This window comes from Sus scrofa, chromosome 7, assembly GCF_000003025.6.
Source record: "Sus scrofa isolate TJ Tabasco breed Duroc chromosome 7, Sscrofa11.1, whole genome shotgun sequence".
NCBI classification, from domain to species: Eukaryota; Metazoa; Chordata; class Mammalia; order Artiodactyla; family Suidae; genus Sus; species Sus scrofa.
In genome coordinates this window covers 16,340,853-16,359,293 of record NC_010449.5, presented here as the reverse complement: position 1 = coordinate 16,359,293, position 18,441 = coordinate 16,340,853, and the positions used below count along the sequence as shown (strand labels likewise).

General features: G+C 38.5%; 1 protein-coding gene across 10 annotated transcripts in view; it reads right to left on the bottom strand.

Moving 5' to 3' along the window:
- Positions 1 to 18,441, bottom strand: part of CDKAL1 (CDK5 regulatory subunit associated protein 1 like 1) — a 658,999-nt gene that overhangs the window by 210,350 nt on the left and 430,208 nt on the right. The gene's annotated exons all lie outside the window — the stretch shown is intronic.

The following is an 18,441-nucleotide window of genomic DNA, read 5'->3' as shown; positions in this document are numbered from 1 at the left end:
AATAGAAACCAAACAACACCTAACAAATGAGGCACAGGACAGATAGCAAAGTAAAAGAGATAAAATAAGGTAGGAAAGGCACAACCTCCCTTTTGCCACTACTAAGAAAACACACCTAGTTTATATATGAATATACCTTCATTTAAATAATCTGGGAGGGAATGGAGAAAAAAACAGTTCTCCCTACCTTCGCAAAGAAAAATATTACCAAAATATTACCGAATAACAAAAAGCAATGACTAGACACAAAATAATAATGTATATGCCTCTATTAATTCAATTTTAGGCCATTAAAAGTTTGCTTGACCTAAGAGTTCATCTTTAGCAAAAGCAGCTAATGTCATAATATTTGCAAAAGGCTAGATAATCCTTCTATTTTATATCTCGAAATAATTTCTATCACTTAGAAGCTTATTTCAATATTTTAAAAACATTTTTGTAAGAACACATTCCATTGAGGTGATATGAAACAGACATAAGCAAAAACTGCAACATACACGTATTTATACTTTGGGGACCAACTTTGGTTTTAGCATTTTGTTATAGGTAATTAGCACCAAATTAGTTCATCAGCAATCAGTGCTTCTTTTTTTTTTTTTTTTTTTTTTTTTTTCCTCAGCAGCTCTTATAAGTAAAAACCCTAAATTTAAAACCCCTGTCTTGAACATCCAGTGTGGACCAAATAGACCCTATGTGCATATACTTGACTACATTATTGGATTTATTTCCAGTGGCTTGATATTATTTCTAGAGAAATAATTCTGGGCTCCATGTTTAGCTCTCTAAATAAAAAATCCTACTAATCCACACCTATATTAAGCAGTGAATATTCTAGCAATTTGTTTGAAGAAAGTGTAAATTCACTCTGCCCTTGCTGCTAGTACACCAAATACTGAGATGGTTTACCCAAGGGAGATTGTACAGAGAAAGCAGAAACGCCTGTTTGACCCCTGCTGGCAATCAATTTATGGCCTCAAGCCATAGAGCTTGATAGCCCTTGCAATGCTATATTAGCTTTTGTAACTCTTGATATTATTCATATTCATACAAATGTCAAATTCCTATTGGTAACCTGACCCAAAAATGGTCATAATTTCAGTTTACACCCTTTAAAACATCTCAGAATGGAGGACTTGAATTAAATTTTATATATTTTAAATTAAACACCCAAGAAAGGGAATTAAGAAGAACAGCCTTTGCTGCTAAACACTGGATACCATGCTGTGTGAAGGTTGGGCATTTAAGAAATATAAAAGAGCCTGGAAGAGCAAGCTCTCTTAACAATTACAATAACGAAATCACTGTCTTTCAGTGAATGGAGTCAGCAGTGAAGAATTAGACAAAGCAGAGCTAGGAAGGGAACTGACTTTCCAAGGCTATTTTCTATAGGATACAATTATTTTGCCTTACAATATGGGTGCATGTCAGTGTGAGGATGCTAGTAGCAGGCTGTATGCAATGAATCAAAACATGAAGACAGTCATTTTCACCTTCCTGCCGGGTCCTGCTGCATTGAGGTGATGATGCAGTTTGAAGGACCTGATGAGGTGCCTGTGCTGGATTATAGCTCCCTTGACCTAAGACAAGTACTCTGCCCAAGCCGGCAAAATCTTTGCTGTCCTTCCTATAGGCTTTTCTACTACAAGATTCTGAAATCTCCACATCCTACAACACAAGTTAGGACTATGACAACAACAACAGACATCCTTCATTCGACAAGGACATAATGGGCTTATGTTTTAGGTACTATAGTAGCTTCTGCTGCAGATACAGACATGAAAAGACTCATGAAGCTATATGGGATGGGAGGAAAACACATGCACAAACACAGAACAATGTGTTAAGTACTATAATGGAGATAAACTATAAGGAGATTATGCATGTAAAATAGCACAATTCCTGGCAGTACAAAACTGTAAGTGGTAGGTGGTATGAATTGCTACTGTTATTGTTTCTTGGACTGAAGGCAATAAGGAGCTAAGGAAGATTTCTGACTTTAAAAAATACAAGGCCTGAGAGATCCCTGATGGCTCAGTGGGTTAAGGACCCAGCATTGTCACTACTTTCACTCTGGTTACTGCTGTGGCTCAGGTTTGATCCCTGCCCTGGGAATTTCTGCATGCAGTGAGCACAGCTCCCCCCCCCCAAAAAAAATCTTAACAAAGGATCAGTCTGAATTATTCTCTTTAGGTTTCAAGGATCCTTAAAATATAATCCTTATAATATAATTTTGGCCATGGCTTGCAGCAGCTTGATGTGGGATCTCAGTTCCCAGACCTGGGACTGAACCCAGGCTACAGTGGGGAAAGTGCTGAATCCTAAGCATTAGATCACCAGGGAACTCACAAGACTTATGAGGTTTTAAAAACATTCTTAGCTATTCAATATAAGTTCTCTTTTATGAAGATAACTGACAAAAAGAAAAAATATCTTGAAATGCTCTAACAAATATATGAATACATTCCAATATGACTGTCCCCAGGGACAGGAGATTATAGCTTTTAATAGAATAAAGTGCAGGCTTTGAATTACAAATCTGTCACATATATACCTTCTCTGATCTTAAGTTTCTCAACTTAAAACTCGGGAATAGCACCATAAACTTGCAGGGTTATTCTGAGATTATTGATTCTCCTACATCGACATAGGAGTTCCCATTGTGGTGCAGCAGAAATGAATCCAACTAGGAACCATGAAGCTGAGGGTTTGATCCCTGGCTTCGCTCAGTGGGTTAAGGATCCGACGTTGCCGGGAGCTGTGGTGTAGGTTGCAGATGTTGCTTGGATCTGGCATTGCTGTGGCTGTGGCCTAGGCTATCAGCTGTAGCTCCAACTGGACCCCTATGCTACAGGTGCGGCCCTAAAAAAAAAAAAAAAAAAAAAAAAAGACACACACACACAAAAGCTAACATCCATAAAAGGTATTCAGAGCAGTTCTTGAACTACATGTGGGGAATAACCAGTTTTCCTTCTAATTCATTATAGACTGGTACATTCCTAAAACTCAACTGAAGTGAATTACTAAAAAATACATCACAAATCTGATGTCTTGGGAATGTTAAATTACTGGAAAAATATAAGCGATTACTTTCAATTTCAGTAGTAATCCTGTACATTGATGACAAAGAGTTTGTAAAGTGACATTAGTTTATGAGCCAACTTTTTAGCAATACCTATTTAGAGCATGGCGTATGTGATAGCAGAGCACAACAGTTAAAACGCACTGGCTCGGTACTAGGCAACCAGGGTTCAAAGTTTACTCCATCAGCTACTATCTCTAACTTCAAGCTCTCTGTGCTTCAGTTTCCTCATCTCTAAAAACGTGACTGTCAATAATACCTGGGGTTGTGGTAAGAATTAAATAAGTTCATATATTATAAACCAATTTGAATAGAGACTGGGACATTTTTAAGTGCTTGATCAATATTAGTAAATAATATAATTAGTCAACGAATGTAATATATCTACACAAAAAGTCATGACTCTAAGGGTAAATATTTTTTTGTCTTTTTAGGGCTGCACTGGCAGCCTATGGAAGTCCCCACCCTAGGGGTTGAATCAGAGCTGCAGCTGCCAGCCTACACCACAACCACAGCAATGCTGGATCCAAGCTACATCTACGACCTACACCACAGCTCACAGCAACTCTGGATCCTTCCCCATTGAGGGAGGCCAAGGATCAAACCTGGATCCTCATGGATTCTAGCTGGGTTCATTTCCACTGAGCCACAATGGAAACTCCCAGGAGTAAATATTTTTAATGCAAATGCTGTTTTTCTATTTGTATATTTCTGGTTTTTTTATTTGGGGAAAAATAAAGATTATTTTGGTCTATAGAAAAGGAAAATACACATCTTTTATGCATGAAAATATTGCTTTAAAATGTGTTAAAATTAAGGAGTTCCTGTCATGGCTCAATGGAAATGAATCCAACCAGCATCCATGAGGATAAGGGTTCAATCCATTGTTGCTGTGAGCTGTGGTGTAGGTCGAAGATGTGGCTCTGATCCCGCGTTGCTGTGGCTGTGGTGTAGGCAGGCAGCTATATCTCTTATTTGACCCCTAGCTTGGGAAACTCCATATGTCACGGGTGTGGCCCTAAAAAGACAAAAAAAAAAAAAAAAAAACCAAAACCAACAACAGTGTTAAAATTAAATAAGTAGTGCTTTTTAAAGCTTCCAATGTACCTGGATTTTTAACATTGTAAATAATTTCCTATTAAATTTAGTTTTTTTATCAATGTAAGAAAAATTCAGGGAATTACACTATAAACATTAAGATGAATTCTGACATAAGGAGACAAATAAATTAAATTTTATCATTAAAATTTTAAAAATTTAATTATATCCTGATTGTTGAAAGCATAAATTATTTCAAAGGGAGAAAAGAGAACAAAACCCAATTATAATAGTTGATAAGATTTAGTACAAACTATACAATGAAATAAATTTTTTCAAGTAAAAACTCAAAAGAGTAATATTTTTTTCCAAGGATAGACAATTTAAAAATTGAATCACAATAAATTAGGAAAAAGGATACAAAAAAGTAATTATTGGACAATTGAACTAAAACACTATTTAGTAAAAGGCATTTGATGCTTTGTTCTATTTTAGTCTATGGTTAGACAAAAAAAAATTGCCCTAAATAATAATTAAGAGAAATCTGTTCACTTTAAAGGCTATTCATAAGAAACCACTGACTTCATTGATCAAAATAAAGTAGTTTATAAGAAGGAAATTCTTTTAAGAATTTAAGACACCTAAGATAAATAAAAGCAAAAGCACATCATGCAGAGAACCCCACACGAAGGGGAGGACATGCCATGGTGGAAATAAGCTTGCAAAGAGAAATGTGCGGGAGTTGCCTTCGTGGCTCAGCAGTTACTGAACCCAACTAGGATCCATGAGGATGCGGGTTTGATTTCTGGCGTTGCTCAGTGGGTTAAGGACCCCAGGTTGCCAAGAGTTGTGGTGTAGGTCGCAGGCATGGCTCAGATTCTGAGTTGCTGTTGCTATGGCGTAGGCCAGTGGCTGTATCTCTGATTGGACCCTTAACCTGGGAGTTTCCATATGCCACAGGTGCGGCCCTAAAATTAAAAAAAAATTTTTTTAAAGGGGGGGGGGGAGAAAAGGAACGAAAAATGTGATTTTTCCCCTCTCCATCTCTTTTGTTCTAACAGGAAAATAGTTAGTGATTCTGGCAGAATGCCAACTCCAGTGTACTGGCATCTTGAATTGGAGATGGTAGCAGAAGAAATATACCTAAGATTCTGCATCAACTTTTTGATCTAATGTGACAGCACAGTGGGTAGAAAGGAAAACCCTAGCAGGTAGAGAAACCAGAAGAATGGAATCACCATGAGGCTGAGGCAATTGCTAATACAGACCAAAATGACATCTAGGACAAGAAAAACTTGAGATGACACTGATTTTTGTTTGATATTAGAAAGGAAAAAAAAAAAAAAAAAAACCCTAGAAGTTAAATGTCCTTAAGCGTTAGATGGCATTTTCTGATAATCACTCAAAACAGATAATTGATAATATGCCAAAATATTAATTTGAGGTGGTTTCAGTATATGAACATTTACAAAGACACAGAGAGAGAAATGACTATCCCCACCAGCAACAATAAAAAGTAAAGAATATCTACCGGCTTATGTGCAAAACCAGGTATGATTTCTAAGGTGTGTGTGTGTGGGGGGGACAGGACTAGGTGCTTAGAATTATGATTACAAATTCTTTTTAGCGGCAGTTATCAAGTAACATGTTAACTTTTTTTTTTTTTTTTCTTTTTAGGGCCACATCCGTGGCAAATGGAAGTGCCCAGGCTAGGGGTTGAACTGGAACTGCAGCTGCTGGTCTATGCCACAGCCACAGCAATGCAGGATCTGAGCCAAGTCTGTGACCTACACCACAGCTCATGGCATCACCAGATCCTTAATACTTGGGTTCGTTATCGCTGAGCCACAATGGGAACTCCAAATTGGTTAACTGGTTTTTTCTTTTCCTTTTTTTTTTTTTTTTTTTGAGAACTTTCATGTATTTATTTCTTTAATTTATTTTTACATTTACCTTATTTTTTCCATTAAAGCTGGTTTACAGTGTTCTGTCAATTTTCTTTCTTTTTTTAATCATTTATTTACATATATTTTTTTTCTACTGTACAGCATGGTGATCCAGTTACACATATACGTATACATTTTTCTCACATTATGTGTTCCATCATAATTGACTAGACAGAGTTCCCAGTGCTACACAGCAGGATCCCATTGCTAATCCGTCCCAAAGCCAACATTCTGCATCTATTTACCCCAAGCTCCCAGTCCCTCCTACTCCCTCCCCTTCCCCCTTGTCAACCACAAGTCTATTCTCCAAGTCCATGATTTTCTTTTCTGTGGAAAGGTTCCTCTGTGCTGCATATTAGATTCCAGATATAAGTAATATCATATGGTATTTGTCTTTTTCTTTCTGACTTATTTCACTCAGGATGAGAGTCTCTAGTTCCATCCAGGTTGTGAACTTTTAAAAAGCAGATGTAGTGGCAGAGACTGTTGATGACCCCTCCATATCCATTCCCTGAATCTTCCACAGAAATAGATTATTAGTGAGACACAGAGATGCCTAGAAGAAATTATTATTTCCCATCTGCCTTTTGGCTAGGGATGGCCACATCCTAGTCAATGAGATATGAGTGGAAGTGGCCTGTACAACTTCAAAGAAAGTGATATTTAAGGCAAGGAGGGATAGATGCTTCTTCAATTCTTTCTCCTTTTTGTTGGCTGGAATGCAGACTTGATGGACAGATTTTAAGCAGTCATCATGGACCATGACGCAGAAACTCATGCTGAGGACAGCTGAGCCATAAGAGAGAATCCTGGATCTTTTTGCCACTGTGGACCATCCCACTGGCACAAGGTTACCACCTCCTATTTTTGCTTTTTTTTTTTTTTTTTTTTTTTTTTAATATGAGAGGGTTAATACACATCTTTCACCTTTGAGATAATTACTTTATGTTTTTGGTCAATCACAACCCAATCCAGTCATATCTAAACCAGAGTGGTACATGTAACAGAAGCCAAAAAAATGGCATTAGTTTAGTTGGGCAGGATGTAGGAAGGACTCATATTGCAGGCTGGAAAGCTAATTAATACTATATGTTGGCAAAATATTCAGCCAAATTGTCATCTGCTGAACCTTGGAAGATAGACCTAGTGTTAACTACGTCTGTAGCGGTAGAAGTGTTACAAGTGATTCAGAACCTTAAATACTAGCTGGCTCCTTCTTGCTGTTCTTAGCAACAAGGAACTCAGACTAGGGCTGGCCAGGTGCAAGCTGAGATTTCTTAGCTTTCCTAAGAAAATCTCTCTGTGAATTAAAGTCTAATTGGACAGAGAATCCTGTGATTTAGAGGTTTGCAGGTTTACAAAAGCCAAGCAAAGCAATTACAAGCACTGGCTTCAATACCACAGGAGACAAGACTGGTGACACACCATATACACTGGCCCAGTTTTCTGGCAGTGATAGGATTAAGAGTGTTTTGGATGGTCTGAAAGGAAGTGACGGGTAAGTTCAGAGGCAGGAGATAAACAGAGGCTAGAGGTCAATAAATAGAAGCGTCTTCAGGTGTCAAACTATGTTCAGACAAGAGTATATTTTGACTACACCTGTTCATGGAATTGACAAAAGCAAAGGGACTGAAAGCATACTACATTTGAGGGAATTTGGTTGCCAAAGATACACCAGGATGGTTTGCATGGCATGTGACAGTACAACCCTTAAAGCGATCTCCATGTCTCCAATCAGCACCAGAAGGAAGTACCAGAACCCAACCAGAAGATCATACTCCCTAATTAATGCCTTTCCAAAGTGGCCACGGACGAAGGTCCATCAGCTGGGGGGTTCCTCTCACAGAGGGAGATCAGAGCTCATCAGACAAGGTAACTACAGAATGTCCCTCGGGGCAAGGGCAGAAAATCTTCATCATGATTTCTACCAGGCAAGATGTGTTAATGCCCACTGAATGGCAGCTGATATGTGTTTCACATTCTCCCATTTTTCAAACAAGAATGTTAAAAGTTACAATTACCTTATTTTTACTCTATTTTCAATGGGGCATTTGGGTTTCCTTTTGGCCATCAGTCCATAGAAAGCCACACCTGGGCCGCTGAAAAGGAGAGAGCATCAGCCACAGACTGTGGTACAACATGACAGGGTGACTAGGAGTGGGGCTGTGTTATTCTCAGACAAAAGGTTAAGTTCTGGATGTGGCAATTAGACTGGTCAAATAGGAGAGAGCGAGGCACAGACTACTTGCTATTCTCTACTATCTCACCTCCTCCTATTTTCAACAGACACCTTAGTTTTGGAATGGGAATAAGGCCACTCAAAATAAGACTACATTGCCTAGCCTTTTTGCTAAGTGCAGACACGTGGCTAGGTTCGGACGAACTGGGTATAATCAAAGTGACATGTGTGACTTTCAAAAAGTAAAGGGAAGAAACAAATATTCTTCTTTGCCCCTCACCTTCCTACAGATTAGAATGTAAATTTGATGGCTGGAGCTCATGCAGCCATCTTGGACCATGAGATGAAAGCTGTATCCTGCCTGCATCCCTGATATGCTGAAGCCTTATAAAGCTCTATTGCCTAGTGCTGGACTTCATTTACATGACTGAGAAATAAATTTCTACTTTCTTTATGCCATTACTTTTTTCGGTCACTTGCAGACAAACTGAACGCAACTTTCATATACATAAGTGTGCAAGTGTGTGTAATCTAGTTAAAGCCTTTCTCTATAGTAGTAGGTTTTATTATATCACAGACAAACTCAAACCTAACATTTACAGTCATCCCCATCTGCCTTACCATAATTAATATGGAGGTTTTACTAATACTTAGCAAAAACTGTAGCTCTAAGTACTAATATAATATTAACCATTTAAAAATGTCAGTCCCTAGAAGATAGTTTATAAAGTTTTATTCTTGATATTCTACACCTAACAAGTACCTAACATATATTCTATAACCAAGTAATATTTGCTGAAAAACCGCAAGACTTTGGCTCCTCTGAAATTAATATTAATTCACATTGATGATTTAAATTGGTCAGATTTTAATAATCTGAGATTCAAACTTTATAAACAATTATAGGTTACATTCCCCTATCTTGTCCCCACTGTTTGCTGCTGATTTAGTTTTGGTATCTTTCAGATAGTATGCAAAGTCAAACAGAACAATGCTCCATGCACTACACATGCTCTTTTAATTTCTTATTGTTTTTGAAAAGAATATAAGGAGCTAGACATAATAACAATGACTCAGAAAATGTTCATCAGAGGATGATGATAAGGATGAGTACAGGGAGGCAAGAGTGACCAATAACTGGTTCTCTCTCCTTATGCGCCAGCAAGTGAGGAAAAGATTGGTGTTAAGAATTGAGGCTATGGAGAAAAGGAAACTCTATTACACTGTTGGTGGGAATGTAAATTGGTGTAACCACTGTGGAAAACAGCATGGAGATTCCTCAGAAAACTAAAAATAGAATTACCATTTGAACCAGCAATCCTACTCCTGGGCATCTATCCAGAGAAAAACATGACTCGAAAAGATACATGTACTACAATGTTCATTGCAGCACTATATACAATAGCCAAGACATGGAAACAATCGAAATGTCCATTGACAGAGGAGTGGATCAAGAAGATGTGGTACATATACACAATGGAATATTACTCAGCCATTAAAAGAAAAGAAATAACGGCATTTGCAGCAACATAGATGGACCTAGAAATTATCATGGTAAGTGAAGTTAATCAGACAGTGAGACACCAACATCATACGCGATCATTTACATGTGCAATCTAAAAAAAGGACACAATGAACTTCTTTGCAGATCAGATGCTGACTCACAGACTTTGAAAAGCTTATGGCTTCCAAAGGAGATAGGCTGGAGGACTGGGGGATGTGCTCGGGGTTTGGGATGGAAATGCCATTAACTTTGGTTGTAATCAAATTTTATTGAGTAATAAAAAAAGAATTGAGGCCATTTATGAGCAGGAGTTTGGGCTGGATATTTAGTAGACTTGGCTCTGGGGAAAAGATAAACAGAAGATAGAAATGAGGACTTAGTGTCTGAAACACAGCAGGTTACACAGATGAGAGCTCTGCAACACGTAACCAGCAGTCCAGCATTTTATCCTCTTGATACATACTTCATAAAGAAGTGCAGTTTACAGTTTACAGGTAAGCCACTCCATGTGGTCACATTCAAACGCAGCTTATCACCCCCTTACCCCTCCACCTGGTTGAGGAATTAAAAAAAAAAGGTAATACTGACTATAGAAAGATGTATTAAATTTTTAAGAGAAGACACTATAACTTAAACATTTCTATTTAACAGTAAACTTTGTAATTGGAAAATTACTATCATCCCTAATGTTTATAAAAATTATCTTATCTGGAAAAGCTAGATGCCACGAAGGCAATGAATAAAGTTTGGAGGATGACAGACGGGGGTCTGAATCTCAATCTGCTAGTTAGGAGCACAATAACTTGGGGCAAGTCACTTAACCATGTGCCTTAATTTCCTCACCTGTACAATGGGGGTAATGATATTTCCTATCTAGTGTGTGCCTCTGTGAAAATTAAATCAGTTAACCCATGTAAAGTAATTAGAACATCACTTTCAATGTATTATAAGCTCAATAAATACTGTCTAATAATTATGGTTAGCTATTAGCCAGCAGGGGTTCACAGAACACAGAATCTCTAAAAAAGAAGAGTATTACGTTCCACTAAAGGGAATATATCAGTTTCTCTACAAACATCAGGGGATCTTCCTGCCTATGAAAGGAGAACTTTAATTAAAGCAGACTGAGAAATACTTACTCGAAGCCTCAATCTTATTGTTCCAGAGTAAGGGCCATTCTCCAACAAACACCTATTATCCTTGTTTCTTGCTCTTGTGCCCCTGGATGCTGTGTACAAGGTGTCCAATATGGGGGTCAAGCCCCGCACTGTGTGGAATCGAGGATGTGGCCGTCCACGAAGAACGAGGAAGACCTGTTCCTGTATCAGCCATGACTACATCTCAGGAGCTTTTGAACACTGAAAGTGTTTGGCAAAGAATGTAATGTAACAATACTCCTCGCCCCACCCCCTGCCCATGTAATCTAGAGTACCCAGCCCCATATCTGCTTACAGGAGGCAACTCTAGTTGACATTTGACCCCTGCCATGTTCATTTTCCAAAAACTGTAACATCCCTTGGCTTCCATGATGTTATTTCTTTCTGGCCCTCCTCCTATACTGGCCTGATGGTGCCTTTTCAACCTCGGTCAAGGATCCTTTTTCCTTTCCCATCACTCAAGTACCGGTGTTGCCTACACTTCTGTTGTTGGCCTTCTCCTTGCTTTCTTCTGGATGAGCTCACACCCACCTCTACCACTCAAATGCTGATGGCTGCCAAGCATTAACCTCTAGACCCCCATCGCCCTCCTGGGTGTGTGACCCATGTTTTCTACAGCCTAGGAGCTTTCCCCGATGTTCTACAGAGGCATTTCAGATTCAATACATCTAAAACCACAGCTGTTATCTTTTCCACCCCAATTCTTCTCATTACCCTACCTGGGTTAACTACCATGTCTTAAGATAAGACACCAAGAAGTCATCCTTGACACTCAGTCCTACCTTCCTCATCTTCCCTCCTAAGCATACACTGTAAATTTTATCTTCTCAGTATGTGTTGGGTCCACCTTACTGTCTCCATCCCTAGAGCAGCATGCCTTAGATTAGAAAAAAAACAAGATAGCGGAATGGTTGGGTACTGGTTCAGGAGTGACATGGCCTGAGTTTTGATTGAGGTTCTATCATTAACTGCATAACTGTGGGAAAATTACTTAACATCCTACAGCTTTCGGGATTAAATAAGCTAATATATGCAATGTCCTCATAGCAGGACCTGGCACAAAAGTAAAACTCAAAAATATTATTTATTGGTTTTACTACTAGTAGCATGTTAAGTATTATTATTGGTGCTGTTATTGTTCCGTTTATTATAGTGCTGGGCACAAAACAGATAAATGAAAAAGTGAATATTAAATTAGCATTTACTATTAGAATGTAGATTGTTATCCAGTAGAAATTGAAATTGGGATCTATCCTATTACATATTAAGTCACTATGGAATTTCAATGAGCCTTTTTTTTTTTTTTTTTTTTTGTCTTTTGCCTTTTTTGGGCTGCTACCATGGCATATGGGGGTTCCCAGGCTATGGGTCTAATCAGAGCTGTTAGCTGCTGGCCTATGCTACAGCCTACAGCAACTGGGGGTCTGAGCCACGTTTGTGACCTACACCACAGCTCATGGCAATGCTGGATCCTTAACCGACTGAGCAGGGCCAGGGATCGAACTCACGTCCTCATGGATACTAGTAGGGTTTGTTAACCACTGAGCCATGACGGGAACTCTGACCTTCACTCTATAAAGTACAGATAAAAAATACCTATCCTACACACTTGCCTAGACTTTTGTGATAACATCAAGACAATATGTGAGCCCTGTGGAATAAAAACACCACTCTAAAAGGAAAAATGCTTACTATTAGTATATAAGACTTTATACATATGCGACTCATGTTTACAACAAAATGTTGAGGTAGAGAAAACATACAAAGGATGAAGGGAAGGTAGCTTCTCAGTTTCTAAGAAGAATAACACAATTGCATTATACAAGCAGGTGGAAAGAGATTAGGGATGATGAGATTTCTCACTTGACCAGGTTAGGAAAAAAATAGAAGGCTAAATCAATAGAAAATGTAATTACCTTCAACTCATGGAATCAAATTTGGGGTAATCCCCAAATAATACAGTATTTAGCACATGACGTCAAAATCTTCCAAATATAAATATAATACCACGTTGAAAAAGGAGAAAGTAAATGTTATTCTATTTGATAACTGTTCCAATTACATGTATTCATTCTCTTGAAAAAAATTAAAAGCAGAAAGGGAGAAAAAGGAAGAGAACGGGACTTCACTATCTCCGAAAGAATCTGACAAAAGATAAAAACATGAACAACACCTCAGGGACTCCCAAAATAACAACGTAGTTAAAGATATTAAAAATGATGAAATAGAGCCAGAAAACATCTTGGAAGTGCTTTGCCTAAATTATTTTGGAGGTGGTTATTCAGTGAATAGAAACACATCTGGGAATGCATCTGGAAGAAAATTTAATTACTGAATCCTTGCTGAATAGTTCTTTTTTCTTTATTTATTTCTTTTTTTGCAGTTTTCTTTTCTTCTAGTCTGACAAATGTTGCTACTTATGTTTCCAAGCCACTGGGAATAAAACTGGATAGAAAACAAACAAACAAACAAACAAAAAAAACAGAAAAGAATACAAGCTTAGTAATAATTTGTCCTTTATCAGACTGTGCTCCAGAATAGACACATGGACGACTGGGACTAACAAAAGGAAGAAAAAGAACTCCGGATGCTAATGAGTGAGCATCGCTTTTCTGCAGACAGACTGGAAAGGGAGGTCACAGGACCGGCTGGACAGTATGAGATAACTCTGTGACTCAGAGAAATCACCCTGCCAAAGGGATGCTGGCTTCGTGCCCTTGTGCCCCTTCACTGTCTGAGGTTACAATGGAGAGTTCACAGGACAGAACTTTCTCTGCAGAGCCGCCACTTCCCTTCTAGTTTGTCATCCCCACTCAGATTCCCCTTTACTCTGAGTGCTCACTGGTTACTGGTTGGGGCATTTCCCTGGTAAATCTCAGGGTAGAGTTAACGTAGAGGACATCCCAGGCTAAAGGGGTTGGTATTCTATGAGAAACAAGACAAATTAATCCAGATACTTCTATCTGGACGACAGCCCATGGACAAATGATAACAGTAAACTCAGATAATACCATGGACTTAAAAGTCAAGGCAAAGATGCTACCGTTTGGTGTGACTTACTTTAGACTCATATAACTTGCAAATAAAAACAAAAAGCTCATGAATTCATTCATATTTTATTTACTGAGTGAGGGAGATGAATCCTGTCTTCCAAGTTTAAGTTCCAATTAACGTACACCAAAAGGCCACTGGATTTCTAACAAAATAATCTGTACACACAGTTAGGTCTTTCCATTCATAAACCATGTCATTTCTTAAAATGTATCTATCAATAGGACAGTCTCACATATTCCTTTAATACATCCATGTGCGAATTTGAGAAGTGGTTCTTTAACGTAGCATTAGAAGATATACTTAAGAGAAGAACTCTGCATGTTGTCATTTAAAAAACTATATGTGAATATATGGTCTATGCCAGGGAATGATTATGCAGATTTAATGCTGCTTGATGGAGGGGACCCAATTAACTCCAAGGCCCCAAGGTCCTGCGTCCCTCCTCAGACATCACAGTGAAAAACCCTCTTACAGGGAAGTAATTCTTTAAAATGACAGGAAAAAAAAAGGGAGTGACCTGGTGGCTCAGCAGGTTAAGAACCCAATGTGGTCACTGCTGTGGTGTGGGTTTGATCCCCAGTCCAGTAGTTTCCATAGTCTATGGGCATAACACCCCCCCAAAAAACACACGAGAAAATAAAAATAAGTGATTCGAGTTTTATACTTTAAAAAAACCCTAGTATTATATTTAAAAGACAACAGAGAAGCCAATAAAGTGACAGGTAATGAAAGTAAAAAAATTTATGAGAATTTTATTAAAAATTATAAAAACACAAATCAAAAATCAGAATTGTGTCTCTTGCTTTGTTCTATGGAGTTTTCTTCCATATCCCTATAAATCCTACTACATATTCAAGAAATCATCGTATCCATGTAAATAAAAACATCAAATTACTTAGTTATATTTTCCAACTGGATTAATAAATCTAAATAATTTCAGTCATATGATTGTCTGCTCATGACCAGCTGTTTTAAATTAGTATATTAAGTAATTTAGACACTTTTCTTTGCAAAGGTTGCATGATTTAATAAATTCCCATATGCCTCAACATGTGCCAACACTACTAGGTTATCTTCAATCCAGCTGCTGTTATGATAGTAACTGCCAACTTTCAACCAACTGAAGAGAATAATGAATCAGCTTCAAGTTGGCTCGTACGTAAACTTCTGCTCCCAGCTAAAACATGGGCCAATTTCAACTATAAAGAAAATTAATTAAAAGGATTTCACCTCCGCTGTTTGAGAAACACGGCACCACAAATACCGCTGAATCAGTAGTTTAAAAGCCCACAGCTTCAGGTAAAATCTCATGGTGTGGATTTCAGTTCAAATGCTGTAGGTTGCTTTAAAGATTGGATTTTTTGAGGACACAGATTAGGAAATGCCTTGTCCCTAATTCATAACACAAATATTCAAGAAGCCTCTTTCTGCTGGAGAAAAAAAAATAAATAAGCGAGGCTCTCATTACAAAAAAAGGCTTCAAAGGCTTTAGCGGAAACAGGATGCAAATGAAAAGGGCCATATTTACACAGAAGCTAAAAAAAAAGAGAGCGGCAGACACACCATTTTAAGTGACAGTCATTGTATGACTGTTAGTGGTAGGCATAAAACAGGGCAATGTGGTTAATCTCAGACCCCCTTTCTCTTGTTTTTGCTTTATAGGCCACAGCCGAGGCATATGGAAGCTCCCAGGCTAGGGGTCCAATTGGAGCTACAACTGCCAGCCTACACCACAGCCACAGCCACAGCCACAGCAGATCTGAGCGGCATCTGTGACCTACACTACAGCTCATGGCAATGCTGGACCCCCAACCCACTGAGTGTGGCCCGGGATCAAACCCTCGTCCTCATGGACACTAGTTGGGTTTGTTACTGCTGAGCCATGATGGGATGGGAACTCCTCTTAGACCCTCTTTCTAAGAATAACAATATTGAATCAAATTTTAATGAGCATTGGACAAAATAATTTTGTGCTGGATCAGTTATCTAGACTAGTGGTTCTATAGCAACCCTTGAAACTTAGGTGCTTCCAATAAGCATTAATCTATCTGGCATAAAGCTGTGCTAGTTTTCATAGGGAAAAATAAGCAAATGTCAGAGCAGAAGTCTGCCTGAAATGTTTATTTCTAAATGTCCATCATAGTTGGAAATTCCTCTCTGGATGGATGGATTTCCCGGAGAGGAGAGGGACACTTTTCCATTAAAGAGTAAAGTTAGATTACAAAGTCCTCACAAGAGGGAGGCTATTCTATCTTCCTATGTGACATGCTCAGCTGAACAAAACATACAACTTTTTGGTTCTGGTAAGGTATCTAAAAGTATACACAGTGTGGAGTTAATTTTTTAAAGTCACCTGGAGGGAGTTCCAGTTGTGGCTCAGTGGTCATGAACCTGACGAGTATTCATGAGGACACAGGATTGATCCCTGGCCCCACTCAGTGGGATAAGGATCCGGCATTGCCATGAACTGTGGTATAGGTTGCAGATGTGGCTCGGATCCCATGTTGCAGTGGCTGTGACGTACGCTGGCAGCTACAGCACCAATTCAACCCCTAGCCTGGGAACTTCCCATATGCCGTGGGTGGAGTCCTAAAAAGGCAAAAAATAAAAATAAAAGTCACCTGGAGATGCTAACTGGCTAGACTCATACTCTCCAATTCCAGTGATTTGTAACACTTGAAACTGAGATTGCAGATGGATGGGTGGGATGTGGTGTCTTCTCCAGGCATCTCGAAGTTCCTCCTCCAAGATCTCTGATATTTCCAGTGCTGGAAATACTGGAGATCTCTGGGGGAGAGTACTTGGTTCTGGAGATTTCCAGACAGGTGGTGTAGTTCTAGAAAAGCTATGTGGATGCCTCGGGGGTAATTCAGAATCTGAAGAAGGAATAATGAGCTTAGCACGAAATCCTAATACTTGTAATGTGGTCATCCTTGGACCCTTATTTAGCTTACGGATGCTGTTGAAACTGTTCAAGATGCAACAGATTTAAAAGGTCCATCTCTGGAGTAACATAAAAGGCTAGAACTTGTTGGGAAATTGCTACCCAGTTAGGTAGCCACAGCCATACCCCGAACAACAACTGAGTCAGCACTCACCCAAACGGAGGTAAAGAGCAGTGCTGATTCCTTCACCTCGCTGAATCACACTGATGCAAATAACTATTTGGAAAGTATTCTAGTCTATTCTGCATAACAGAATGCATGTCTACACTCGGCCAAATCTTGTGCAACAGGTATGGACTATGCATGATTTGTTACTGCTCTCCTAAGCAAGAGGCCAGGCATTTCAGAGATGTAACAATTTATCTGCAAGTCTGAAAACATGCCATTCACCAGCACCAGCAAGCTCAAAAAGACTCCCTTACACAAGACAAATTTACCTATAATAAGCTCGAATAAATGCAAAGGAGAGATACAGGCTAGCAACAGACATTTACGATAAAAATCTTTATTCTCTAGCCTTGCCCTCCGTTCTGCTCATGATCAGGAAGTACTAGAGATCACAGAGATCCAGCATTATTCCGTTTTCTACTTTGAAAGTTGTATATACTTAATGATTATAATTATGAAGTCCTAGAATAAATATACTTTCTATTCACTGATTTGAATACTCTTAACAATTAGCTAAATCTGCTTGAATGCACACTAAATGTCTTTATTTCTGGTGGTCAGGATAATCAAGAAATGCCTAGAGGTGAAGAAAAAATTAGACACATAAAGGGAAGATGAAGACGGAAGGAGAAAGTAAATAGAAGAAGAAAAAGATTTTTTTTTTAAGCTTTACATGTAGTCAGGAGAAGCGACTAATGGAAGGTGGAAAAAATAATTGCTTACAATTTGTATAAAGCAATCACATCCACGTAGGACTTGGTACAAAGGTCCAAGAAGATGGAAATAAAGTGTTGTATTTTAATTGAGAAAAACAACAGAGGAAAAAAATTATGGGAAAAAATTATGGAACGTAGGAAGACCCATGCCACAAATATGCCAAGATAAATGACATAGCCCCACAGGGGAGAACAGTGCCCTGGACTTGAGAACATATTATCTGACCTTGGCCGGCACTATTTCCTGCCTTGTATAATCACAGAAGGCATTCAATGTTTGGTGATGATGAGAAGTAGGATTTTGAAGAATATAATTACAGGCTGCAAGTGTTTTCTGTGGAAACGAAATGATCATTTATGTCGGAGATTGTGTAAATATGCCTTAATTTTGGTCAATGGCAATCTGAAGTTAAAAAAAAACAAAAAAAAAACCAGAATCCCAAAACCTTATAAATCTCAATCCTTCTAGAATACTATAGGGATAAGTATTGTAAAAGCAAAGCCATTCCCTGATACTCTTCAAAATTGTTATGTTGTAGAAAACTATCTCTTTTGTAGTGACATGATTTGACCTATCGCTATGTCAAAACCAGCCGACGACTTCAAAAAGCAACATTAAAGGAGATTTAAGCACAGCAAACGGAAGCCGTTTTCA